This window comes from Chlamydotis macqueenii, chromosome 5 (genome assembly GCF_036417535.1).
Source record: "Chlamydotis macqueenii isolate bChlMac1 chromosome 5, bChlMac1.mat, whole genome shotgun sequence".
NCBI classification, from domain to species: Eukaryota; Metazoa; Chordata; class Aves; order Otidiformes; family Otididae; genus Chlamydotis; species Chlamydotis macqueenii.
Genome location: NC_141560.1, coordinates 40,378,182 through 40,405,573, shown reverse-complemented (window position 1 = coordinate 40,405,573; position 27,392 = coordinate 40,378,182). Strand labels below are relative to the sequence as shown.

Genomic DNA, 27,392 nt, shown 5'->3' with positions numbered 1-27,392 from the left:
AATGTTGGATTCTCCTCATATGCCTTGGCAAATTATTCCAGTGGCTGAAAGTAAGCTGCAAATATTAGTCTAATATCAAATGCCAGCTACTTGATCTAGCAGGAAAAAAGAAAAAGATTAAAAGAAGTTTGAAGTTTTTATCATTCAGATTATGATCTGGTTGTTGCTTGATTTTCTGTTATATATTTCAGAAGTCAATTAACCTGAGTATAAGAACTAATTTTTCATGTGTGTGGGGATGGGATGGTGACCTGATATTACAAAGCTTATCTTACAGTGTGAGCACCTGAACTGTAGGCAATACTTCAGTGATAAATGTGAAGGAGATGTGGTGAGCGGATTGCCGATGGCGCTTCCCCTGCCTACACATTGTGAGATAATTTCTTGTATCTCTTGCAGCATCAAGTGTTCACCTAGCCCTCACTTTCTTATTAGCATAACTAGAATCTAAGATAGTCCCTGGATGGAAATTTAGTCTATATTCCTTTTTGTGTATACATGATCTTAGATTTGACTTGTCATAATTCATATTGAAATAAATTCACTGTGAGAAGGAGTCTGTCACCATAACTAGCCCTTTGTTGTTACCTCTGAATTTGTCACTTTCTGATGTTAGCAGATTTTACTGTTCAATAGTCTTTTCCCTAGGCGTAAGTACAGTACAAACAATATTAATGCTAATCTCTGCTGGACGCAAATAGAAGCACTTTGTCTTTCCCTGGTGGGCTCCTATTTACCTGTTAATTTTATTAATTGATCACAAAGGTAAGCATTTAACCCACTTTAAGATTATGCAGCTACATTTTGTGGGGTTTATATGCCTTTATTTAATGCTGTGAAATCACGATAATAGAGGTTAGTTTGTGATTATGGTGATGCTTGTGGCAGAAGCTTGAGGCTTAGGAAAGAAAAAGTAAGATTGCACTTCATTCTTTGTTCAAAATTTGTATTATGAAAGTTTGGAGACTTTATTAAGTACTTGTATTATGGAGGTCTGACTAGAGAGAAAAGAAAGATTTTATTAGTTTATTACTGTATGATCTGATTCATTCTCAAGATAGTAATGTAAGAGATGATGCATTACAAACGAGCTTAGAAGCACTTCCTTTGTTTGCTGAACAGCTAGTATGGCCCTTGCAGGAGCTCCCAAGACGTGAGGCAGACATTAGAATCTGTGGAGTGTTCCTTCTAAAAGTATTTTATTTTCTGAACATAATAGGACTTAAAGTAGAAAAAGCAGGATGTAAAATAAAATATTTCTACAGTCTGGTTATGGCTGAATTGTGCAAGTCAAAACATCCTTTCCTCTCTGCCAGATATGAACTGATTTGTATGTACTCCAACTAGTGCATAGAATATGCTTCAAATTGGTCTACTTTAAGTTGTTTAGATGAACTTCTCTTAAAGTGACTCTCAGGAAGATGGAGTTTAGTATTGCATTACACTCATTTTTCCAAAGAAGTTGAAAAACCTATTATACTTCGCTGCTTTTTTTTAGTGCAAAATGTTTCCCAAACTTTGGGAAATAAAGCCAGAAACAGCAAACCAGAGTCTTTAAAATAATATTTCATTCCATACATCTGAAAGCAGTTTATGAAAAATGTTGTTAGAAACCTCAGATGGCACCCTTCAATTTAAAGGAATAGTAAAATGAGTCATTCTGTGGAAAAAAAAAAGTGTGTAGTGGTTTTTGTCCAGTAATAGGAAAAGGTATTGACTCTGGATAGAAAATGCTGACCTTTATTGCATTTGCATTAGACAGAATTATTAACATTGTATTGTAGAGGCTGTGGCACATTTTTGGCAAGCTGGTACATTCCTCCCTTTCTTTGTTGCTTCCTCCCACTCAAGAGCTTTTGTCTTTCTCCATCTGCTTTTTGAAGAGAGAAATGCGGTATGCATAAAGACCTCTGAAACTGTAACTTGAGTTTGGATTTGACGTAAAGCTGAACTGTTACTATAAATTCAGACTACAGAAATACGCAAAATTAAAAAGCTCTGCTTTCTTATTTAAATAAAGCCAAATATAGTTAAACTGGAATTGGGGAGTAGGGAATTAACTGGCCAGACTTTTGTAACTGCTGTCTGGCAGAGCTGAGAAACATCTACTGCAAAAGTTAATCGTGCCTGCCCCATGTGTGTTTGTGTATCGTCTTTTCTCCATTGGGAGAAGCCTATTATGAAAGTTAACAGTGAGTTAAATATAAGAAAAAACCCAACATTTGTCATACAAACGTGAGAAGTGTGTAATAGTATGATGCAAACTACTGTCGTGCTCTATTTTTAGCAAATAGGAACTTGATCCATGATTTTGCTCAGAAATCTTGATCTTTGTTGTATGAATTTGTGTGGAAGAACAGCAGAATCTGTGATGTTTGTTGCTAGGGTAAGAACTTAAATTTCCGTTGTCTAATTGATTGGATGCCCCATGTACTGTAACTGAAAATAGTTATGTGCCGTGAGCCGATACTTTGGAGGATTCTTTCAAGCCTGTCGTGCAAAACTGTTAACAAGGTTCAAAGGTGGCTCCACGCGTTGCATGCACAGATGATCTTTTATGAACAGCCTTAGACTGCTACATGTGTGGTTGTTTCTAAAACAAACAGATAGTAACTCTTCCCCTCTTCCTCTGTTTATATAAAGACACAGATGAATTAAAAAGCTTGATTCATCTTCAGACTGCTTTTTATTTAGTTAGTTTATTTAAATAAATAAAAAGGGTCTGTAAAATGTAAAGTTCTCCTTTAAATTAATATTAGAGTAGTTTAAGACTTTTCTTTAAGCAAGTGTTTTTATAAAACTAGTAATATTTTACTTTAAAGAGAGGGGAAGAAAAAAAAGTTGACTTTTCTTAGCCAAGGATGTCTAAAAATGGGGCATTAGTAATACTAATTTTCCTTTTCATGTTCTCTTCATATTTTATGCAATACTGACAACAGAAAGTAGGTCTAATCCATGTTAGGAGAAAACTGAAAATGTTCTGTATAAAACATGGAGAGGTGGTCCGTTCTTTTCTGAATGTTGCAGTTTCTCGAGTTTTATAAGGTGTTGTGGTCTTAAGGGAGGATAGAAAAATGTTCTGTAACAGAATCCTGCAAGTCTTGGGTCTCTGTGTACACAGTAGCATTGAATCTTAGAGTTATTTTCAAACTAAGTAAACTAGGTGGTAGTTTTTTTAAAAACACGCATATATATTACATAAAATCTATGGAAAAAAGATTTTTTTATCTCCCTGGAGCTGGATTTCTGGCTGTCACTGTGCCTTAATCACTGGAAATTCTCATCCATAGTGCCTTTACAGTTCTAACTATTGTCCTGAGTTTAAAAATTTCTGAAAAAGCAGAAAAGTCAATAATTTGATGATGGAAGACATCTGGATACGTCCAGACAAAGCTTTTTCAAGTGGTGGCAGATACTTTTAAAAAAAAAAAAAAACAACTCAAAGTTGGCAGGGCGGTGTCTAAATATCTTCTCTAGGAGACTGTAATGAAAGTAGAGAGATGCTTAAGACAGTGGAGTTCATCTTTATTGGTCAAGTGTTGCATCTTGGTGACTCTTGTTATTCTCAAAACTGTTGGCAAAGTCAAAGGTTTTCAAATGTTCAACTATCACACAAAACTTTCAGCTGTGTTAAGTTCAAATCCTGAGTGATATGCTGGCATTATGGCTTTTCTGTCTCATCTCTTGTCTTAGTCTATACTGGCTTACCATTGTCACTGCTTTCTACCCTTTGCGTATTCAGCAAGGGAACGTATAGACCACTGGAAATACTTAATCTGTACAGTCACTGGATTTTCCTCAAGAGTAAGCTAAACATCACGTTCATTTTAGTAAAGTTGAGTTAGGGAAACATTGATTGGATAAGCAATACCTTTCTTTTGTCTGTGTGGGCAAACCAGTTTTTCTTGTTCAGTAGTAACCAGCGTAATAGAAATTATGTGTATTGGGTTGTAGATTCTTTGTTTCATTTGCAATCTAGTATTCTGGGGGGATTGTTTTGAAATTTTCCTGTGCTGCTTGTATCAATCTTGACATTTCAAACTGTAGAACGGTAATGAAACCAGCAATATGCTTTGGGAAAGCTAGCAGAAAGTTCCATTGTTCAGCACCTGAAGACCTCTTATTTTGGTTTTTCCTCTTTATGAATGTCTACTGCTGGTTGTTTTCTCATCAGTTGTGCACAGAAGTCACAGTACACTTACGTGCAATTTAATGCGGACAAGTGACCTAGTGGGGACTTAAATTCTAATGTAAATTACATTGTCCTGATCGTATCGATATTTCTGAAAACATAATGTCCTTAAGCGAGTCCTCTGAGAAATTTGGCCTAGAAGAGCTCACTATTAGTCCTCCCAGTTAGTGCTCAGGAAAGCTGTGATGAGCTTGTTTGCTTTCATATTGAAGACTGACCTATGATATTTCTAGGCCTGGAGGGAAACTAGTGATTAAGGATATGTTTCCTCTCCTTATATATAGTAAAATCTATAAGGTAGAATAAGAAACTATTGCTAGGATCTTCAGCCGTTGAGTTCAATTTTGGGTTTATGGCATACTGTAACTAAATAGCAGGAAAACCATTTCCCATACTAAAGGTACTTTGATATTTTTTTTTCCTTAATTTTTTTCTTCCACACTCATGTAGTATAAACAGATACGCTGTACAACAAATATTATGTTTCAGTTGATTATTTTTAGGTGTGGCCATTAGAGTGAGATCTGGTAACAAACACAGAAATTTTATTTACGAAAGAGAAGTAATACTATGAAATGTTCCACAGCATGGAAATGATCATTTATACTAGCTAATCTGAGTTTCTCAGTTTTGTAAACTAAATTCCGTTTCTTTAGAAGTCAAAGTAGTAAAAACTAAGTGGAGTTGTCTGAGCCATATCTGACCTGTGATTCAGCAGTAAGAACTTTCTACTTCACTGTACTGATGCTTTTTCTGAATGCATGTTTTGCCAAGAAACTATATACTGCAGCTCTAGTAGAGCTACATGTCTGCTAATTACTGAATGCTACCAGTTTCTGGAGAAAAATGGTTCTTTAATGTTTGTGGTTTTTGGTTTTTTGTTTTTTTTTTTAATAAAAGTGCTCCTTGTTAGTCCATCACAATTTTTCCTTGGGTATATGCTGAAAGAACTTGGAGAGGTACAAAGCAGCCTCTGCTTTCCGTGCTTAAATGCCACTTTAGATATAAGAAATGCTGAGGGGTGTGACCCATAGCGGAGTTTCAAGTCAGTTTTTCAAATACTTGGCCAGTATTGTATTGATGTGGACACGGCTTTGGGTGCAGTGGCTTTTAGGGAGGCTTGAGATGTCATGACTTTTTCACTTTCGTGTTGAGAAGTAATACAGTTTTGCTTTTTTGAATGCGTGGAGGTTAACAGTAAATTAGAACATGAATACACTTTAAATCAACAGTACTAATTTTTGTAGAACTTTATTCTTCTTCTTTACTCATTTGTTTTGGTACCTGTTCCATGGAGTTTTGAATGTGAAGGGTTAAAAAAAAATACTAGTTTGTGCAGGTAAGATGCATTTTCAACTAGTAAAAATACTTGCTCACGCAGAACGTTGTATTCACTACCACGCTTAAACAGACACCAAAAAACCCCCACCTCACTAACTTGTTTCTGAATGTGCCACTCCTGATGATGTTCATCTCTCATTCTACTTCTGCTGGCTGTTTCAGTTTTAGTGGGGTTTAGGGTCAAACAAAAATAGCAGTACTTACGCTGAGAAGAGAGAGGATTGCACTGAACTGATTGTACTTGTAAATGCACTGGAGTTTTACCTAGAGCACTGAGCCAAAATGGATGCTTGTTTTGGAATAGACTTAATTAAACTTTTGTTCAAAGGCTTTTTTGTAAATGTGTTAAATCAGTTTGGGAACCACTGATTTGTAGGGAACTGGTTGTGGGTGTACTGTTGTTTTTCACTTTTTTTTGTGGCTGTTTCTGCAGTTGTTCAGACTCCTTGTGCTTTTAATGGTTGCCTTATGTTGCACAGTGGAAGAGCGGCTGTGGTGCCTCCAGCTGGAGAGGATTGTCTGAGAGAACAGCAACAGCATGGCACAGTGTATACCTATGTAGAGGAGGAAGAGGAGTGGTAGGAAAGGAACATTCAAGCTGTATTGATTAGTGAAAGCCACATACACAGTTGTGTGTAGGCTGATCACTTGGGAGCTTGAGGGAGGGAAGATGCTGATGTGAAGTCCTATAGTCCCTTTTTGTTACACTGAGAATTAGTTTCTGATACACAACACTTACCAGCCTCTGTCAGATGCTTTCTGGAAATCCAAATATGTTTTTCATCTTTAAAGAACTTGGCTAGATGTAGTTGACAAGAATTCTGGTGAAAAACTGAAGTATATCTAGATTTCTAAAAAATTGGATTTTGTTTGTCCCACTTAGGAGGCTTGAAATAGTTTATTATTTTGAGACAAGCTAAAGCTTGGGAATAAGTAGTTTTTTATAAGCATAATGATGATCTCATTTTCATCTGTCTTGACAGATATCAGGCTGTTAATAGCAGCTGTTCTATACTGTTCTGGAGCTTTCACTGTTGCTTTTTGGGATACTTGGTTTAAACCAGTTTATCACTGCAAATGATGGTTCATAATTCATAATTCTCAGGACTGCTCCTATCGCCCTTTAGATATGAGTGCAACGTTTACTGTTCTCTGGATTCAGTATGGGCAGGGTAGTAGCTCAGTCATTTGCTATGTACAGTCAGAGCTCTTTATTGCATACCATCCAGATCTAGTGAGCTGTTTTAATTATTTGTTCTAATACTTCACCTCTTGACATATGTATGACAGTCTTTTGCCACAGAAGTGCAGGGCAGGCTGTAAGGTATGGGTTGCTATGTAAGATGAAAGGGCTGTATGTTCTAAAACACCGGAATACATAACCGCAGGGATGCATCATTTCAGTTTCCTGAAAGTAACAATTCACTTTCATCATGGTTATGAACAGGGAAGTTGTGCTACTGTTGAGGAGACAGCTGTCTCGCTACCTAATCACGTTCATTCTGGTGCATATCACATCTGTCAAATCAGGTGCTCTGTTTTTGACTGCCAGAGCAAACCTAGCCAGTATTAGCATAATACTTGTGTTTCAAGGTTAAACAGGGTAGAGAGGCAATTTGGAGCCCATTCTGACCAGTTGGTTAATGTTTCCTTGATTTGTTGCGTTATGTGGGAATGTTAAGTTGGAATATGCCAAGTCAGAGGTTTCTCGAAATACATTTTCCCTTACTTTGTACTTTCTTGAATCTGAAGTTAACTGTACCTCCTCCTTGTGTGTATGGGAGGAATGACAGTAATGGAATGTGGAAAAGATATGACTGGGAGTGGCTTTAGACCTCAATTTTCAGGTAAGTGTTTGAGGGACGTGAGAGGTAAAAAGAAGGGTTTCTGCAAATATATCAGCAGCCAGAGGAAGACTAGGGAAAACATGCAGAAAGCTAAGGTACTTGATGTCTTTTTGGTAATATTGGCCTTCTGGAATCCCAGACTTCGGAAACTAGTGGGAAAATCTGGAGCAATGAAGACTTAGCCTTAGTAGAGAAGGACCAGGTAAGGGTACACTTAAACAAATTTGCTGTAAGGGAGTTTCCACAGGACCTGATGTGATACACTTAAGAGTGTTGAGGGAGCTGATGTTGTAGCAAAGCCACTCTCAATTACCTTTGAAAGGTCGTGGCAATAGAAGATGATTCCTGAAGACTGGAAGAAAGCAAATGTCATCCTTACCTTCAGGAAGGGCAAGAGGGTCTGGAGACTTACAGCCTGATCAGCCTCACCTTGATTCCAGAGAATATGATGGAGCAAATTCTTCTGTGAAGCCATTTCCAAACGTATGAAGGACAAGAAGGTGATTAGCAATAGTCATAATGGATTTATGAAGGGGAAATCATGGTTGACCAATCTGTGAGCCTTCTGTGACAAAATGACCTGGTTGATGGGTGAGGGAAGAGCAGCTGATATAGTTTGACTTTTATGGTACTTTTGGCATTTTCTCCCTTAACACTCTAATTGACAAGCTGATGAAGTACAGGCTAGATAAGTAGACAGTGAGGTAAATTGCAAACTGGCTGAAATGCTGGGCTCAAAAGATTGGGTGGTGGCACAAAGTCCAGCTGGAGGCCAGTTACTAGTGGTGTACCCTAGGGGTTGATAGGGCCTGGGCTGTTTAACATCTTAATTAGTGACCTGAATGATGGGACAGAGTGCACCTTCAGCAAGTTTAAAGATGATGCAAAATTAGGAGTGGATGACACAACAGACAGTTGTGCTTCCGTTCAGAGGGACCCTGACAGGCTGAAGAAATAAGCTGACAGGAATCTCATGTTCAAAAAGGTTCACCGAAAAAATATCCTAGAAGGGTGTCTGCATTCCAGCACCATCATCCCCATACTTCACTGTTCGTACCATTGCTGGCTGTTGGCAGACCGCTTGTGCTAGGGCTTGGGCAGCATGCTGCCATTTCAGCGTGGTGAATAGACTAAAAATATGCAAAACTGTTTGGAGAGAGCTATCAAAGTCCTAGAGAAGAATGTGATAACAAAACTAAAACATTTCTTTTAAGGGTACTTGAAGTGTCAACGAGGTGATTTTTCACAGCTCTGGACCATTATTTAAATGTTACTTGATGTCAGAGTTCAATGAAGCAAGGAGTGTGAAAGTGGCTTTAATCACAGCTTGTGTAATGATTTGCCCCTTGAAAACTTAGTCGCTGCACTCTAGCCCTGTGTTGCTGTTATGCTTGATACAGCCAGCCCTGCTGCCACAAATTTCATGTGGTTTGGAAGTTATTTCTTTGTGAAAATGTGATGTCTTGTCCGACTGTCTCTCAGTCTTTAGAACTATTGTTGCCACTTTACATTACTGTTTGCTTAAGCACATCTTCAAAATTTCAGATGTTCCTGTAGTTTCAGTTTGCAGTTCTCATCTTTAGAAATGTTTTAGCTGGAGTTAATGGTTGCACAAAACGTCAATTGTGGAGAGACAAAGCCTTTGAGTACGCAGGCTAAGAGGAGTGCTAGGAACAGGCTCCGTAAGTTGTCTGTGTTTACGGGTAAACAAAGCAGTTTTAATAGAACTGTTGGGGTGTATCTTAAACATCTTGTATATAGCCATATAAAGTATTTGATACAAGAAATTGGAGTTCAAAAGAAGAACTTGAAGATAATGTGGATTGATTGTCATGCCCAAACTTGCGCAGTAAGTAGGGGTTGTGTGAACTCTGGAAGGTTATCATAGACTTTATAAAGCAAAATTCTAATGTGACTACACTTGCTTGAAGGAGCGAAAAGCAACAGTTTTGTAGCGTCAGTGCTGCATCCAATCTTAGAAGCAGGTAATAGTTCCCAAACTTTGGGAGAAAAACTTGGAATAGCTATATGCTACTAAAGATGTTGTTTTCTGCTAAAAAGCCCAACGTATCAATTTCTATTATTTAGTGTTTTGTGCTACATCTTTATCATGGTCTGAAACTGTGACTTCCTTCCATGGCTTTGTTCTTTCATGAATGGTGGTGTGTGACAGAAAAAGCCATCACAAGCTTTGAAATTATAGGTAGTCTCTATAATGGAGATAGTCATCAACATAGTTAAGCCAAAATTAAAAAAATACAGCTTGATTATATGTGATTATGCAAAGAAAAAATTTAACTTGGTGCCACTGATGCTTGACAAAGATATTCATCTATACCCACAATAACTTCATGGGCTACTGTGGTTATTTTTTTACTTATGTTGTCTTGGCAGATTTGGCACAGCTAAGAGTGGGTTTTATTAGTGCATCAGTGATAGATGTCCACGTGTATTCATTTAGATGCACAAGTATCACATGTGTTTTAGGAGAAGGCAGACTGGTTGGCTGGAGGTTTAACAAAAAAAAAAATTGAAAAAAAAAAAAATCTCTCTTAGTGTACTGAATCTAGAAATATTGTTCCAAATGCTCCGTGGATTCCAAGGTACTGTTTTTTAACCACTTTTAAAAGGGCACTCTGAAGCTTATTTATAAATCAATTTGAAGACTTAAATTTTGCTGTGGCCTTTTCTCTTGACGAATATACATAAGTGCCTATGCATCGTAATACTGCGATCAATTGCAATCCGTTTGGCAATTGCTTAGATAATCCTTGTTGGAAGGAACATGTCAATGGAAATAGATTCCTGTTTTAATCCTAATAATGCAAACTGGAATGTGTGTTGTCTGCTGGATTGTTACTTGAAGTGGATGCCAGAAATTCTTATGATAAAATCGGTGATAATCGTTATGCCAATTTAACGAGACACCAGCTCCACCCTAGAAGTTCATAGGAAACAAAATCTGGAAAATTTGGTCCAAGATGAGGCTGTATGTTAGCCCTGGAACACCTTTCACTTACCCGCGATGTGAGTACCCAAATTCTAGAAGCCTGTCTGCCTATGTGACCTTAGTTTTTATTTCTTGTCTATGAAATTGATCTTAGAATTTTGAGATGCTCTTGGCAGGGAATTGATAAGAAAAATATTTATACAGTTGCAGCTGTGTGGTTCTTCCTCATGTATATACTTGATTCCAGATGTCTAGATCTGAGCAGGAATTAAATGGAGTTGATTCTCTTTTTGGAGGGATGGTAGTTCGTCAGCTCCCTGATAATGCACAGTAGAGTGACTGCTGTGTAGTTTGTTGAAGATTCTAAAATGGCAGTACAGGTAAGTGTTTTAACAAAGGTGGTTTCTTATTTAAAATAGGGGCAATTATGGCACAGTGTAATATGTGAACCATAGCATTACAAGCAGGTAAGCAGTCCAGGCTATAAAAATTCAGACAAGTTTTTTTGATATTTTTGCTCAGTCTGAAATTGGACCACAAGAGCTACCTTTTGCACTTAGGTCTTCCTCAGTACGATTTAAGCTGAACCCTAAAACTGCAGTGAAAGCAAAACAGTTTCGTAACAACTTTTTTTTAAAAGTGAAATTTTTTTTTGCTGTAAGTTTGTACAAAGCCCAGGTAGCACCTCATACTATAGCTATGCTTTCTAAAAATTTATGTTTATAAATCTTTTCCATCTACTAACATATTTTGTCGCTGTTTAAAATAGGATTTGTGAAATTTTCAGTACTTCTAGTTTGTGAAAAATAAGAGATCTTAATATTACTTTGCTTTATAGGAAAGAGTGTGTATATATTATAAGGAATGTAACTGGAGTCTGTAAATGTTGACATCTGCTTTATTCAGTGTAGACTATATGATTTGCTTTGTCGTTTTATAAAGGGTGAGTACATAAGTGTGCTTCACTGAATTAAGATTTAATATAGGCAAGCTCAGATTTGACTCTGACTTGTCTGTGTGTTTTGTTGTGTGTTGCTTGCACAGTTTTCTTTGCTATTTGATAAAATGACATTCTGTCCCTCAAAAATTCTTAGCTGTTATTTTAATCTGCTGTTAAAAACTGAGGTAATGTGTTTTATCTAATGTATTAATAGCTTGAACTGGAAAAAATATTAACTGTTTGAGATCTCATCTGCCAGCTTTTTTTCTTCCCCATGTCAGTTTCAAATGCAAATATCTGGAAATGCAAACTGATTGCTGACATTTGGTAATTGAACTAAATATGAGAGCAAGCTCATTCAACTCTCTTACTCCAGTAAGTGTTTTTAAGGGTTTATAGCACTAAACCAAATCTCACTGAATAAAGTTTTTATGAAGTTTTCAGTAGACACTTTACTTGCGGGGGGGGGGGGGGGGGATGTTGCTTACTTGCTCAGTGGTTTTTATTCGCACAAACCCCAAGAAAAATTACGGAGATCAACACTCCATCTTGGGGAGAAATGGTAACTAAATATAAAGATCTAACAATAAAAACACAGTAAAACCACATTTGAAATAGTCATTCAAGTAGTCTGGGCCAGTCTTCTTGTTAACTGTATATTTGAGAAGATAAGACTTTTTGACCAGTAAAGCAATAATTTTACTTAGGAGGGAAATTGGTAAAATACTATCAGTTCATTTAGGAGCCCTGCAGTTTATTATTCACCTAAACAGCTTGTTCTGTAAGGACTTGATGCCATTACTAAGAAATAGGGAAAATGAGCCTCATGGAAATACTTGTCCCTTATGTCATGGGCATCTCCTTGCAGGCTTAGGAATGTAGTCCTAAAAAAGGAAATGCAGAAAAAGCTACAAAAGCAGTAAACATCCCATCTTTCCTAAACAGATGAATAGTTTCCTTAGTCAACAGGCCTGGACTATATTCTGATCAATTTCAAATCTCTGTATTGTAAGAAATTACAAATAAATATTTTGTTCTGCTAAACCAGATTCAGGGAATGTGTAACTTCAAAACAAAGTGGATATAACAAACGAAAGCTTTCACACAAGAGCACCACATACAGAGCTTAGCAAATACATTGTTCCTAGTTCCCTGCAGCTGCAGAAATGGACATGTTCACCAGGATTTCTGAAGTGGGCAAGACTTAGTTGAAAAAACCTCCATGTTCTTAGACAATTATTATTTTGGAAGCTGAAATAAGTAACTAACAAAACTGTATTTATTATCCTAGTCTCCAAATTTGTACACTTGTTACTGCTTTCCTGACAGGATGTTTTGGAGGACAGTGTGTCCCTCCCTTGAGGTCAAGGCAGGACAGGCAGTAGATCTTCATCCTGGAGAACTGGAGCCATTTTAAACAATGATGCACCTTTGATATGTGCTTGTCTGCAGAGAAGAGGGCTATCAGCTACAACATTTCCTCATATTGTTGTGTGCTCAGAAACACGTCACTACAAAAGTCTCAAGTCTTTACAAAGTCCATGTTGTAAACTGGAGTGTGTGCAAAGCTGTAATTTATGGAAGCTCAATTTCTTGAAGACCTTTGTACTAATCGGTTTAAAACTCTACCCTTCCTTGTCAGATATAGTTTAGCAGGTTGTTTTACTCCATGTGACAGAGCTGTTTAAAATGTCATAAAATAAATGTTGAGGGGGATTTTTTTTGGGTGGTTTTTGGTTGTGTTTTTTTTTCTTTTTTTTTTCTTTCCCCCCCTCAAATCATGACTCTTAATTTACATCCTTCACATCTATATACATTGACTAGTAAGCAACTTTATAGTAGAATTAGAGATCTGGGTTGGTGGGGATTTTTTAAATTTGCTTTTAAAGCTATGTTTTCTACTGGAAGTCTCCTTGTGAACTTTCTTCTATGGAGCACCTCCCTTCTGTGCTTATGGGGCTGTGAGTTGGTGTTAGGGAAGTGCTGCTTCTGGATTACTTGGATTACTGCTGCTCGTCACATAGGTTTCCCAATATGAAGGAGTGTCACTAGTTTAAGTGGCATGGATGTAACATTTCAAGAACTACTTGACACAAGGAATGCAGGAGGTATCATGCCAGCTAATGGAGATTGCGCTTACTTGCTCCCTGGCCTGCACACTAAATTCCAAACCAGCAGTTTAATGGGTTTTCCCAGAGCAGCACTCTGCTTATGGGGGTGCTGGTCTAGGAAATCTGTCCTGAAAGTGTTCTTCAGAAAAGCTGAATCCCATTTTACTGATAACATATAACACGTTTTCAGATGAGCGCAAAGGAGTTGTCTTTGTAAATTAAAATTATGAAGGGGAGTATATGTGTTGTGCTGTGGTGTTGGTTTTTTCCCTAAGATCTGAATGTAAATCTGATCTCTGATTACAACTAGAAAAGCTGCCAGAAGATCTAATGCAATGTTTTGCTCTTTTGGGAGGAGGGTTGGGAATGAATATCAATTTTCATAAGCGGTTTGGCTTTTCATGTTGGGGCGGGGGGGGAACTATTCTGTTTGAGCACTAGACTCTTCTAACCAGAATGTCCTTTGGAAGAAAATCATTGTTGATACAAAACTGTAGACTTCCTTCAAGGTAGAAATTTTACGTACCAATACTTGCTAGGAATTTAGGATTTGATTATGAAGTGGCTGACTTGCACAAAGCCACATACCAACTTAAGCTAAATATGTAGAATTCTAATAGAAAAATAGTTCAATAATTAATAGTGCCTAGCAATTTTATCAGAGATTATAATTATTTTGTAATTCTAAGTACACTAGACATAATTTTGATGCACTCACGGCAGCTGTAAAGCAAATCTTTTTCCTTTAAAGGGGAAAAAAAGATGGGAAAAGGATAGGAGAAGAAATCATGGGAGACAGGGGTGAGTAAGCTATTTGGATTAGATTTAATATTCACAATGTGGTGATGTATTGACTGCTGTGATGAAAACTTTCTATTAGTACCTTCACGGAGCTGGGAAAGAGGGGATTATAGCTGTGACTTTCCTACTGAGAGTCTTTAATTTTGGTTTCTACAGAAATGAAGAGGACAATTGTCCACTCCTGAGCCTTCCTTGAATACAAATGTGATGTTGCTTTTTACATACTAGTTTGATACCATGGGCTGTTTTTTTGTTGGTTTGTGGTGGTGGGGTTTTTTGTGTTTTTGTTTTTTTTTTTTTTGTTTAAGCTGAGAAGTGTTTTCTTTCTCTGCTGGAACAGAAAATGAAGGTGAAGAGGCATGAATTCTCCTTAAGGCTGGAGTTTGCAGAGAGGACTTCTGTCTGTCCATCTTCTTTGTGTGGGTTGCTGAGGATTTACATTGGTTGGGACAGTCCACCTGCAAAGCTGTGACACAAGGGCACAACGGAGTGGCACTGGGCTCTCTGAAGACCTTTGTCTTCACTGTACAAAGTACATACAGTACTGTCCAAGGTTGTCTTTAACCCATAATACCAAGCATCGTAATGATTTGAATCAATTTAATTCAGGAAGCATTTTTGTCTGTGGATGAAGAGAGTGAGATAAGGCTGTGTAAGAGCCCGGTGTTATTCTGCAGCAAAACTTGACAAGTTAAGCGAGCCGGAAGTCTGGCCTTAACTTACTTTTTGCTGTTAATATTAAGACTTGATTTTGTACTTCGGTTACCTCAAGTCTGGTGGAAAGGTTTTTGTTTGTTTTGTTGTTTTTGGTTCCCCCCCCCCTCACGTTTGCCTGTAAGTTATTTCACTGTGAGTGAATGCATTCAAAACATAACACTTTGGTATATGTTTAAATGTAATTGATGTTGGGGATGGGTATTTCCTGATACTTAATGATGGTTTAGAGGAGTTAGTCATCATTGGCCAGGAAATACCAACTCCAGATTAGATCAAGTTCAGTTATCTAAAAGATATTTCAGTGTCTGTCTGAATGTGGTACATTGTCAGAGACTTTGTGTTCATAATAGCATCTTGTTTTGGTGTTTAATTATAGAATAAGTAGTGGTGTGTGGGTTCTGTGTGCTATAAATATGTCTTCCTGGAGTCGCTGCCTCTGCTACCCTGGGTTTTGGGAAGTGGTCAGTGTTGCCTAAAATGAGACTTAAGTTGTGTAACTGCAAGAATTAATTCTGGGCTCTCAAATTAAGTAATACTTACTACTACTCCCTCCACCTTCAGCAACCACAATTGCAGTCTTTGTAAATTTTACAGTATACTTTAGTTTGAGATTAAAACTGCATCTTTTCAGGCTGATCAAGTTATCTTCTGCTTTCCAAATAGAAGTGATGATTTGGTGAATCCCCAGAAAGCATTTTTTTTTTTTTCCTCTTGAAAGGCTTAGAAAATTGTTTTATCCCCCAATGATGTTTACATCAACCTATATTCTTCAGTTTACAGATTGACTTTGTATACTTTTTCCATGCCATTGACAGAAAGTTAAAGCACTGATATCGGAGAAAAGTTGTTTTATTCTCTCTCCTTTCCCCCCTCTCTACAACCTTTATACAAATTGAAGGATGGACTTGTTTTGTTTATTATAGCCTTTACTGTAATAGCAAAAAGCGTTTTAGATATGTGTTGTATTTTCACTGAAGTTCATCAAGCTTTTTTTCAAGGTGAATTACCAGCCTTTTGATAGGGTTAAGCAGATGCCATGATAAACTTCAGATAACTGTTTAAGAGATCTTGGGAGATAAGATACTGGTAAAGTTGAGTAATATTTTCTTTTTAGTCCCATTCATCCTCCTTAGCTCAGTTTAGATAAAGATGTGCCTCCTCCTTGCAGGAAAAGGTGCAGATGTGATAAAGCTTTTTGTACCAGCCAGTAAACTGAACTGGTCAAATAAACTAGATGTGGAGAGTGCAATAGATGGTGCATAATGATCTTAATAGCTTTGAATATGTAAGAACAAAACAACCCCCAAATTGCTGATGGTCTCTTATACAATAAATGGTATCCTGTTACTGTATAGCTTGTACATTTTTTTCTGTGCTCTTTTTTCAATATTGAGAACTCTCTCAAGGGCCTGAAATTCCTGATGTAATTTATCACCTCAGGTAATGCTATTTGAAAGCACTTCCCCATTTTTTTGGTGTGTGAATATGAATTATTGATGATGTTCCTCTGCTGTGGTTAGGTAGTCAGAATTCGGAGCCTGTAAAGTCCTTTTCCTAATTTAAAAAAAAAAACAAAACCAAAAGAACGAAACAAACCCACAAGAAAAAGCCGCATACATTGACAAAAATTCATTGTTCAATGTTAAGATTGGACTCTGAATCTTTATCTTAAAATAATACTGAGGTATTTGATTTAAAGCTTCTCACAAAAAAAAAAATTAGATTTTATGCAGTTACAAGGCAAAATCATGTCTTCAGTTATAGCTATACTGTTCTGCTGATTGGAGACTGCTTAACGCCTTAATGTGAGAAGTAGTAATCAAGAGAGGTGCTCTTATTAAATAACTGCATGTGCAATTGAAAAGAAATGAGATATTTTACAGAAAATATTTAGAAAAAGGAGTATGTATATTATAGTGGACTTTTTTGTCATGCAACAGCATGTTTCAGTAAGGGTGGAGCAGCTCAGTGGATGGCAGCAGTAACACTTCTGTCCTGCAGTAACAGTGCTGCTGGCTGGGAATCCTCATTCTTCTGCTCTCTTTGGAGAAGCAGGCTCTGTGCGGCTGGGTGCTCTCTAATTTTCAAATGGTTTATTAATCCCTACTCTTCTAGGGTATGCGCATCTTATTACCTGATCTCTGTAAAGCCAGTACAGCTCGTACAGAATTCATACAGTCATACAGGGTTCTGCTCCCATGCTTTAAATCCAATGTACAAGCCTTACCTTGTACCTGGCATGATGGAATAAGTAAGGTGGTTGTTGTTGTTGCAGAGGCTGGTGTATAGCAGTATGAAAGAACCCTGATAGTTACAACCAAAAATTGTTTGTTTGTTTTTGTTTCCTGACATAAAATAAAAGTATTTCCAGACCCCTTTTCCAAAGGTACTTAGTCCAGATATTTGCTCCAATCTTTACTGACTACTTAAACCATGTTGACTGAATATTTTGAGAGGACTGAGGGGGCACAAAAACCACCAGTGACTGTTACAGTTCAAGGCTGATATGAGAAATTCTGAGAAATCTCTTCATGAGTGTCTTAATATCTCTTCTGCCTTTTGACTTCTTTCCTTCTCAGGACAGGTGAATTTTTTCCAGTTGCAATCTTGTAAAAATGTATATTGAGACTTTACTGTGTAATTGTAGGTCCCTGTGCTTCCATTAATTATTACACTCCTTTGAAGTAGGCTGAAGCGTCCTGCTGTCAAAGCGTGTAACTGCGTTATTGGTACACCTAGAGATCCTTTCTTCTGCAATTTTTGTAATTGTGTACTGAAGAGTAAAGTAGCTCTATCAGTCATACAAGAAGCTTGGACACCACAGGCGAAAGCAGAATTAACGGATAACACTTGATTCGATGTATAGAACTAAACACGCTATGTGGTTCACATACACGAGAACTGATCTAAAATGTTTTGCTCTGGACGTTACCCTGCTCCTTGTCAGTTGTTTTTGCAAGTTTTCTTAGGTTATCAGTGCGCACAGCTGGAGCTGGCCAAGCCTTGCACATGTGCTGAAGACGCAGAGGGAAATGAGGCATCTCCTGTAGACAGCAAGGAACCTGTGTTGGCCTGTCCCACTGATACAATTGCTCAGGCCTTGCAGAAAAGCTATGGTGTCACTGAAGGTCTCACTTCTGTTGTAGTATCCAAGAACAGGGCTGTTATTGCAGGCTAAAAATGATTTATTTCTATTCTCTGTCACGGAAGGGTGGAGTTTATGAGCACATTAACTGCAGAACAAAAAAAAAGGAGGTAAGTAGATTTTATTTTTAACTTTATGTAGACAGTCTCAGTGCTGCTTCTGATGGAATGTAGTAAATGGTGCTCATGGTAAGCTGGTTCTATAGCAGGATATAGCTGTCTGGTTTCTATAGCAGGATGTAGCTACTCCTTCTAATAGAGATATCCTAATGTATCATGATTGCAGTAGTCTTTTATAAAGTGTTTGCTTGGGAGTCAGATGTCTCAGAACTGATGCAGGTGCTACCAAAACCTGTGCAAAACCAGACAACTGAAGATTGCTTCAGTTCGTGTGCACCACAGTGTCTTCCAGATCCAGGTACCTTGGACATAACCTTTATTTTGACCCAAGGTTGTGTCCAATTTGTTTAGATTTCCCAGAAGTGTTTCAGTGTACCTGACCCAGAATGAAGGCTGCCTGTCCATGCCCTTCCTGTTGCCTGTCACATGTGTGTACGTAAGGCGAGGGGATGTGGGCGGTAAAGAGAATGTGCAGGGAGTGGCTGGGGGCAGTCTGTCCAATGTAGCCCGTATCACAGCCGCATTCTTGCGTTACACGCTCTCTCTTGTAGAGATTTACTTTTTCATGCTGTGAATTTTGAAGACCTACATTACCTGTATTTATTCTTGTGTAACTGGCTGAGGCTGTGTGGGTATAATTGCTGGACTTCTTAAAACAACAGATATTTTTTCCAAATGGTAAGTTAAGTACTATGGAAACCAATAACTTAATTCTAAAAATGAGTGTTTTGTAGGAGGCTTTTCTTTTCAAATCCTCGATGGACTGGATTCTGATTATTGAGGCAGATACTTAATAGCACTTCTCATTGAATTAGGTATGACAGTGTACCCTCAATTAGTTCTGCTTTCTTTGACCAGTTGAGTAATATGTTTATTCCCTGAGCTAAGCTTGTGAACTTCCCCTTCTCTTAAAAACTGAATACAGCATCTTTTTACCTTAAGATTTTGTGATTTTCAAAATTTGAGAGATTCTATGAAAGATTGAACGAATTGCGAAGCATCCGTGGGAAGTTTATTCCTTTTTAAAATGTGCATCATGACGTAGCTGAGAATGTAGTATAGAAGTACATTTCAAGTTTTCTGAACTAATCTCTACTAAACCCTTTAAATTTCACGAGATGTTTAAATAGTATTTATAATTGTACTCATAGTAGGAATCTTTAACCACTTATAATAGATTCAGAAAATTAGTTTGCAGTTACTGATATATTGAAACAGTTTCAAACTTTGAAATATATTAAACAAACACTGGGGGGTTTTACATTGTATTTAGATAAATTTGAATGGTTCTCTAGTTTGACGACAAGCCTTGCTTGCGTTTACTTTTAAACATCGTATTCTATAAGCTGCTCCCTAATGCTATTAATATTCAGATTTCTACTCAAAATCTATTTATTTTGTGATGCGTATCAATAATTAGCCACCTTAAACGCTTGATAAGGTGCTGCTTAGCAATAGCTCTGTTAATGATGACGTAATTTGGTTTTACTCATGTTTTAGTCCTTATTTCCTTAATTTTTTTCTTGCTCAGGCCTAGGACATAATGTATAGTCAGTCATACTGACACACATTGCCTGCTCCTATAATCTGTGGGTAAATGTATCTTCAAAAAGCACATGGTTTCTTCTTCATTCCTAAAATAATTGTATGAAGGAGAATTAGAGCCAGATAACTTGGTTCTGATTTTGCACCGGGCTGAGCATGGATTGATTTCACGTAATGTGCACCAACCTGGAGCTGTTCAGTCGTCTCTTGCTGGTGTACTGCAATTCCCTTGGTCCACTCTGGAGTCTTCCTTCAGAGACAAGGGGAGTTGGGAGCTTCACCTGTTGTAGCTATTTTAATTTTACCAGCATAACTGTTTTTACGTGTAATGTAATATTATTCTCCAGCAGGAAATAAAGCCTCCTACTGTGAATCTCAAGACTATCCAAGATTTCAGGAATGATTTCTAACCTTTCAAGCATCAGGGAGATCAGTATCTTGGATACCCCTGTCCTGCACAATCCCCACCCCTCTGTCCCTTTAGGAAAAAAATTTATAAGCTTGCTTTAGATGTCTTGACTCTTGTGAAAAGTGAGATTTTTTTTTTTTAAATCGATTCAAATTTTAATTATTTAATAAGTCCAGGGTGGCTTCCAGAAGAGGGCCTTAACGCTAACAAAATTTACAAAAGTCCTTCTTAGTAGAAAAGTCACTTAATTACGGAAAATATTTTGAAAAGTAAAAATATTCTTAGTAGAATAGCATTCCCCCAAAAAAGAAATTAAAGAAAAAAACCTGGAGTAAAAGCAATTAAACTCCAAAAACTGGAGCAGATCATATGTTCATCTATGAACATGAGCTTAAGCATGCGCAGATTTTAACTATGTTCTGTGAAGATAATTTACCTGGTCCTTCAAATCTTTTGGGATCTTTTGCCTTATTAGATAATAAGGAAGGATAGAATTGGCTTATCTACTCGGCACTGATGTCCAAGTTTTAACTCATGCTCTTTGAGATACTGAAACTTTTAAAGATTAATCTCAATTATTCTGGAAATTACCACTAGATCAGGAATTACAGAAATTAATTTTAATAAAACACGTATTCAGTCTGAGTGCGTTGTCAAGTTAGTAACCCGTATTATGATTTTTCTCTGCAGAAGCAGGATAGGAATGAAGCAGAGCAACTGCAAGTCTTACAGCCCCTCTCTGAGACAGAAAACATGGAAATAGCTCTTGCTGCAGAGTTGGGCTTGCAGAACAAAACTTGGACCTCCAGGGAGGCTGCTAATGCTCCTTAGCCTAGCCTAGCAGTATGTCACACACACTTGTGTTTTGTCTTCATCCTTATGTCTTGTGCTACAGGGCAGTCTGCTACCAGTTAATGTATTTTTTCACACAAATATTATTTGTTTTATCTAGAAAAGATAAATTCAATAACAGGATTGTATACAGCACTATGTAATATAATGGGGTAATTTGTCTGTAGACCAAACCCTTGATTTCTTCCACAGCCGCATTTCTCTGTTTTCCTAAGAGTTCAGAGTGCGCAGGCTGGGTGCCTTAAAGCAGACCACTTCCTGAATCTCCTTCCTAAATTTTATATTGCTGAAGCTTTAATCACTGTTTAATTATTATTTGGGTCTCCTACATACAGCTCCAATCTCTTCCTATACCTACAGAACTAGGTATTTATAGCAGACCTGCCTAAATGGGTTATTCCAGTGGTGAGAAACTGATTCAGTGCATATTGTGATTCCTCCTGTGCTTACATCAGTGACCAACTGTTGAGTTTTGGCATGCGTTGCATTCCTGGGTGTGTTTGTAGGACAATCCAAGATAGCCTCGGTTATCTTGGCTTTGTTACGGCAGCTCTTCGCAGTTCAGAGGTTCACGGTAGAGGCTATGAAAAGCATTTCATTCCAGACTGTGAAGCTGCTTTGTCACCTTCATCTTTAGGTATTTTTTTTTTTGTAAGATTTGAGAGAATGAAAAGTTGCATAGGTAAAAAGAAAGGCCTGGTGTAGTTCACCAACTCAATAAATTTTTAAAATATTGTGAGTCATGGGAATAAAAATTCCTGTAGTTGTGGTTGCTTTTCAGCTTCAGAGTTTGGAATCCTGAGTATGCTGAGTTTAGTCCTATTCTTTCTGCTATGGATTCAGGGTTAAGGAGGTTTCATCTTGTAACACTAGTAAGTTTACTTCTAGCCAGGATGACTGTAATGTTTAATCTTGAAAAGCTTCTAAAATGCAGGTTGACTGACCAACACAGAGCTCAGCCATGAGTTAAGATTGAACACAGAAGGACTAAGTATGGGAAAGAAAATGACGATTGAGCATGGAAAAAGAAAACCCACTGGAGCTGTCAGACATGATGCATGGACTGCAGCCTCTTGTTCTGGCAAGGAACTCCCAACAGACAACAAGAATATGAGTGTACTGAAAACTGTTGTCACTTAATAGTGTTAGCATTGCTCAAACTCAGGATGTGGAAATGCTAAGAAAGTCCTGTTGATTGGTATAGTCAGACGCTGTGTACTTTACAGAAATATTTCTATATAATCCCTGTATAAACAGTGCTGAAGGTCAACTTCCAGTGGTCGTCTTTCACAACAGAGAGGTGGAAGAGTAATACCTGATCTTTGCATATGTGGCCTCTTTCTTTATAGAATATTTTCTTACAGACAATGAGGGAACAATAAGAATATAAAACTCATTAAGAACTCTGACCTTGTTCAAATACTTCAGCTCTTCCATAGCACGAAAGATGGAGTGACTAAACTAGGCTGCCCTTGCAAATTCTTACATTACTGCTTTTGCAGCTCAATAAATTTTGTTGAAGAAGCCTTATTTATGTAAAATATTGAGTGTAAATAACTGAAAAACATGTTATTGCATAGGTGATTGATCTTTTTTGGGTAGTATTTGTGAGTTTATCAACTTTGCCTAACCACTGGAAAAAATCAATTTGGCATAACTCTTAAATATGCTTGGTGTGAAATTTGAGGAAAGGTGGTTTTGTGGCTTCCAACAATACTTTTTGAGGCATATAATTCAAATGCCTGTAAACACTCACATCGTTTTACTGTTATGAGGCTAAATTGGCCAGAGAAACATATGTAATACCTACTTGACTTTTTCTCCTTCTAATTTATACCACTTCTGTGGTGCTGCTCTTTCTGAGTAGCAAGACAACTTCTCAGTCTCGATGCTGGGAAAATTGTGCGCAAAAGTGATTGTATTTAGAAGGGAAGGCTTTATATAAATGCTTTCAGCATCTCTCTCTACAGTGGTAAGCTAGGCTGCTACAAATGTCCAAAGAAACCTTACAGAGAGATGAGGAGTTCTGCAGTTCTTCTCTGAGAAACGTTTCCTTTTCCAGAAAATAGTACTACTGGAGGAGACCACTGCCTTTAATAGTGGGTAGGTGTCTGTTCGGTGCAATTTGTGCAGCTCTAGAAAGCTGTGGGTAAGATGCTGTTGTGCAGATGAACTCAGGAGGTGACATTTGAGCTGAGAAGATACAGAACAAACCGTGACTGGAGTAGGATGGCACTGTAACATAGATAAGTGGTACCTGATAGACAGTTAGCCTTTGAAATGAAAACTGTCCTTTAAGAAGTACTGGGAAATGCAGGTAGGGAGACCCTGTCCATTCTGATGTAGACAGCCTTTGGTTTAATTTTTAGTGCTTTGTTGATGTACGTTTGCAAGACAGTAGTTGCCATCAGCTAACCAGGGGTGAAGATTGCTAAAGCTGCTGGAACAACAGTGCAGTTTGAGTAGACTCTCTAAGTTCTGTGGTGTGTGTGCTAATGTTGCCTCCAAGTGAAGCATGTGGCTTTGGTAATCTCAAAGGGACATAAGATGAGCCTTGGTCCCCCAGGGGTGGTGGCTGAGATCCACTCTCGTGGAACTTGCCAGCAAGAAGGGATTATGCCAGCTTCTTAGGAGATCTGATTTTCCCAGAGCAGAATAAGTGGCTTTCTGTCTCAATTCATGTCACTGATTTGCTATTTGTATCCCCTGCTCATAAGTTCCATTCATGTGAATAAGGTGAAGTTCACTGTACCTAACGGAGCTGTAGGATAATTGACAAACGTATAATTGATTCCCTGTGAACTTGCAGGGGGGTTGGACTAGATGACCTTTGAAGGTCCCTTCAAACCCTAACCATTCTATGATTCAATGAAGGTGGTGTTGTCTCCTGCATAATTTTTGCGGTATTCTAAATGATGGTACCCATATTATCAATGTCCTATACGCTGCCTAGTGTATAAGAGACAACTGCACCTTCTGTAAGGAATAGCCTATTTTTTTCAATAGTTTCTGAGCTTAGAAAGGGAATGCAGAGGATGCTGTTAAGAATGATAATCTGTGAATGGAGTAGTTACACTACCGTCATCTGCCAGAATAATTGAGTTTATTCAAGGTGCTGCTTGAATCAGTGAACCTTGTTGACTGGTCACTGGTGAAGATAACACAGTTGTGACTTTTATGGTTGTATAAATCTGGCAGGCTAGTATCTAGTATCCTTTGTGCCCAGTCCCTATCGTGCCTGCCCTGCTTCTGGGTGCCAGCTGTTACGTTGCAGGCATTTTTAGACTGCTTTCCTCTTCATCCTGCCTTCTGCTTCCAAGATCAGTTGCCACCCCAGGAAGCAGCTGTCTGAAGTAAGGCGATGTGTTGCCCTCTTGGTACAGAAAAGCAAGGCACATCATCTCACCTGCCAGCCTGGGTAGCAGCAGCACGGTTTCCTGCTTGCCCAGACTGTAGAGCTCGTACTGCTTCTATCTCAAACTCATTCATACCAGGAGGGAAATGTGCGTTGCCTGCCGATTGATGACCACAGTGGCAAGCAACATAATATGACGATGGTGGAATGTGATTATGTTATTCAGAGGAAACTTCTGCAAGTGATGACTTTGTTACTTTGATTGGCCACTTGCTCTGTGCTGTGTGTTGTTTTGAGGAGTGACTGGTAGTGGTATGCTGTGCTGCAGACGTGGAGAGGCTGCTGGTGGGTGCAGAATTTCAGGGTCGTCAGGTGGTATTTCTGTCTGTGCTGGGCTTGAAGCTTCACTGATTGCTCTGATGAACACAAAGCCTAGTGAGAATGAAGACAATTTTCCTGGTTATTTCCTGTTTGACTTTTCTTGTTCCTTTGCCAAGCAGTTTAAAGTTGGGAAGATGACAGCTAGAGTATGATTCAAGAGGAGACGGCAGCCACATGGTTTTCCAGCATGTGTTACTTCTGGGCAATGCACTCTTTGGCACTCTCTCTTTCTGCCACCAAGCTCTGAGGAGTGCGGGGGAGAAGCTCTCTGTGTTGCAAGAGATTGTAGCTGCTTTACTGTAGTGAACAACAGTTAGTTTAGAAAGGTAAGAGACATCTGTGGATTTCACAGTTCCAACCTGGCTGACATCATTCAGTCAAACCGATGTGCTCACCTGCTACATAGCTGTGGGGTATGTTTAGCCATGTGAAAGAAATGGAAGTGTGATCCCGTGTGTGATAAGTGTCATCCTGTTCTGCTTAAGATGTTGTCAGGAGTGACAGAGGTAATAACTAATGTGAGGACAGCTTTAGGGATCTGTATGCTCTGTACTTAGCTCTGTAGTTCAGTGTGTTGTTAATAGTGGACTTTCTTCCTGGATTTGAAGAACAGAAAAAAGGCCAAGAGCTCAAAATGTTCATTATTCGAGCGACTTTAACCTAAACTTCATTGGAAACAGGTTTGATGGATTAATTAAGCCCTGATTTAGATTTTGGTTAATATAACACTGTATTTAGTGTCTTTTACCTGAATGTAGTGATGCTGAAGTTACGTTAACTTTCTGTGAGGCAGTGAGATTCTTACCGCTCTTACAGCTCTTCCTTTTTCTGGGCATGTGTTTTTTCTACAGTGCCCTCTACTTACAACTCACCTGGTCTCCCCAGGACTTCGGACCTTTGTTTTGCTCTAGTAGATATGATGGGCAGAATGAGTCATTAGAAGTCTATTTTTAAGTTAGCTTTATTCAAATCTGTATTACCTTTCCTTTAAGTTTATTAGTAATTGTTGACATTTGAAACATCAGACAGTTTTGATGGTAATATTTTCATGTGCCTCTGGCTGCACAGATTATTGGGTTTTTTAGAATTGTATTTTATTCATACAAGTGTCAACTTCTGAAGCTGAATTATCTGTCTCGTTTATAGCATTAACAATGCTGATAACTTCAACTAATTTACCTTATTTTTCCTTTTCCCACATAACAGGTTGGGCCAAAACATAACATCTTTATTCAAATTATGATCAAGTGGGAAAATCTACAAAAGTTCATCTTACTTAACTGAACACTTTGTCTTTTTGTCTATGTCCAGCTGGCAGCGTATTTTAAATAAAGTTAATAGATGCTTGGTTGCAGTACAGTATGTGATGTTTCTGTAGCTCTCACCTGGCCCTAGCTGATTAAATCTGCTTTAATGGTGTATTGAGAGATTTCTAGCTTAATTCAGGAGATGTTGCTTATAATAATCCCTTCATTTGAAGTATTTGCTGGTACTTTTTCCATGCTTTTCCTCTTTTTTTCTTAAATTGACTGTTTATCTGCAGATTAGTGCTAAAACACATGCAGTAGTTTAGAATCTCATGGATGGGAGAACTGTTCAATGAGTAATGGTGAAACAGGAGTTCTGTAAAGTGAATATTTATGGGATTTCGGGATTCGTGGAAGAAGGTGATAGTCATAGCTCCTTGTATGGACTTGGGACTCTAGAAAGGCAGCAGTAGTGTTTTGAGATGGGTACCTTAACTTTGTCTTTTGAATGTATGATTGATCAACTGCTGTTGGTTAAACTTCATCTCACTAACAAATGTTCTGAGTCTTGCTGGACTAAGAGTACAGAAACACTTTTGATCTTAATTTCTAGATTCTATGGACAATTTCAGTAGAGGTTGTTTGTTTATTATTACAGGAAGGTTATTTTAAACTGTTGATATTAGGATGCACATCGTGGCCTTTTCTTGTACTCGCATCTCAAAGTGGATTTTAACTTGTAAGGAAAACATACGTTCAAAGGCTTTTCTGGCTTTTAGTACATGTTTGTTTGTAGTACTTGTCTGTGTTGTAGCAGAAAGTCCTTACTGATCTGGAAGGACAAAATAAAACCTGGATGCTAACAGTTAGAATTCATATGGGGAAGATAAAGCTAACAGATAAAAGTTGAATTAAGATCCCAATATTTTATGACCAGGAAGGTGGTACAGTAAGGCTGAATCCATTCTATTCTAAGCCAAAGACTTGGCTCGTTTACTAAATTACTGTAGAGGTAATTTTGACTAGAAGCTGAAATGCTGATGTGAGTGCTTGCAGTGCAGTTAGTAGGTAGGGCAGTTTTACTAGTTTGGAACTGTCTGTCTAAGGTAATGAAAGGAGAATTTTTTTTTTTCTCTATACTACAGGATGTTATATTGGACTAACTGGTATAAATGGTGTCTACAGGCTGGAATTAAGGTTTCATTGTGGTCCTGAAAAGCCAAGTATTTTGACTAGGCTGTTAGACAATTGATCACATTGCTTCCATTTCTTGAATAAAGTTTTCTTAAAAATACTCTTCATTATCATGGAGGAATTCTGTAATTATGAATTTGATATTAGGTGAAAAGTGTAGAAACCATCTGTTTGGACATCTACAGAATTATTTATTTAGACAAATATATTTTAATTGTTAGTTCTTAAAGTAGGTTTTTATAACTC

The 27,392-nt window shown here is 37.9% G+C and overlaps 1 protein-coding gene across 15 annotated transcripts in view; it reads left to right on the top strand.

The window, feature by feature from the left end:
* The window catches only part of NUMB (NUMB endocytic adaptor protein), a 97,788-nt gene that overhangs the window by 20,487 nt on the left and 49,909 nt on the right, over positions 1-27,392 (top strand). For 12 of the 15 annotated variants that reach the window (XM_086749922.1, XM_086749923.1, XM_086749918.1 and 9 more), the window contains exon 1: positions 18,693-18,841. The exons of the other annotated variants lie outside the window; for them this stretch is intronic. The gene's annotated coding sequence lies outside the window, so the exon portion shown is untranslated. Of the gene's footprint in view, positions 1-18,692; positions 18,842-27,392 lie in introns of those variants that run through there. 15 annotated transcript variants of the gene reach the window in all.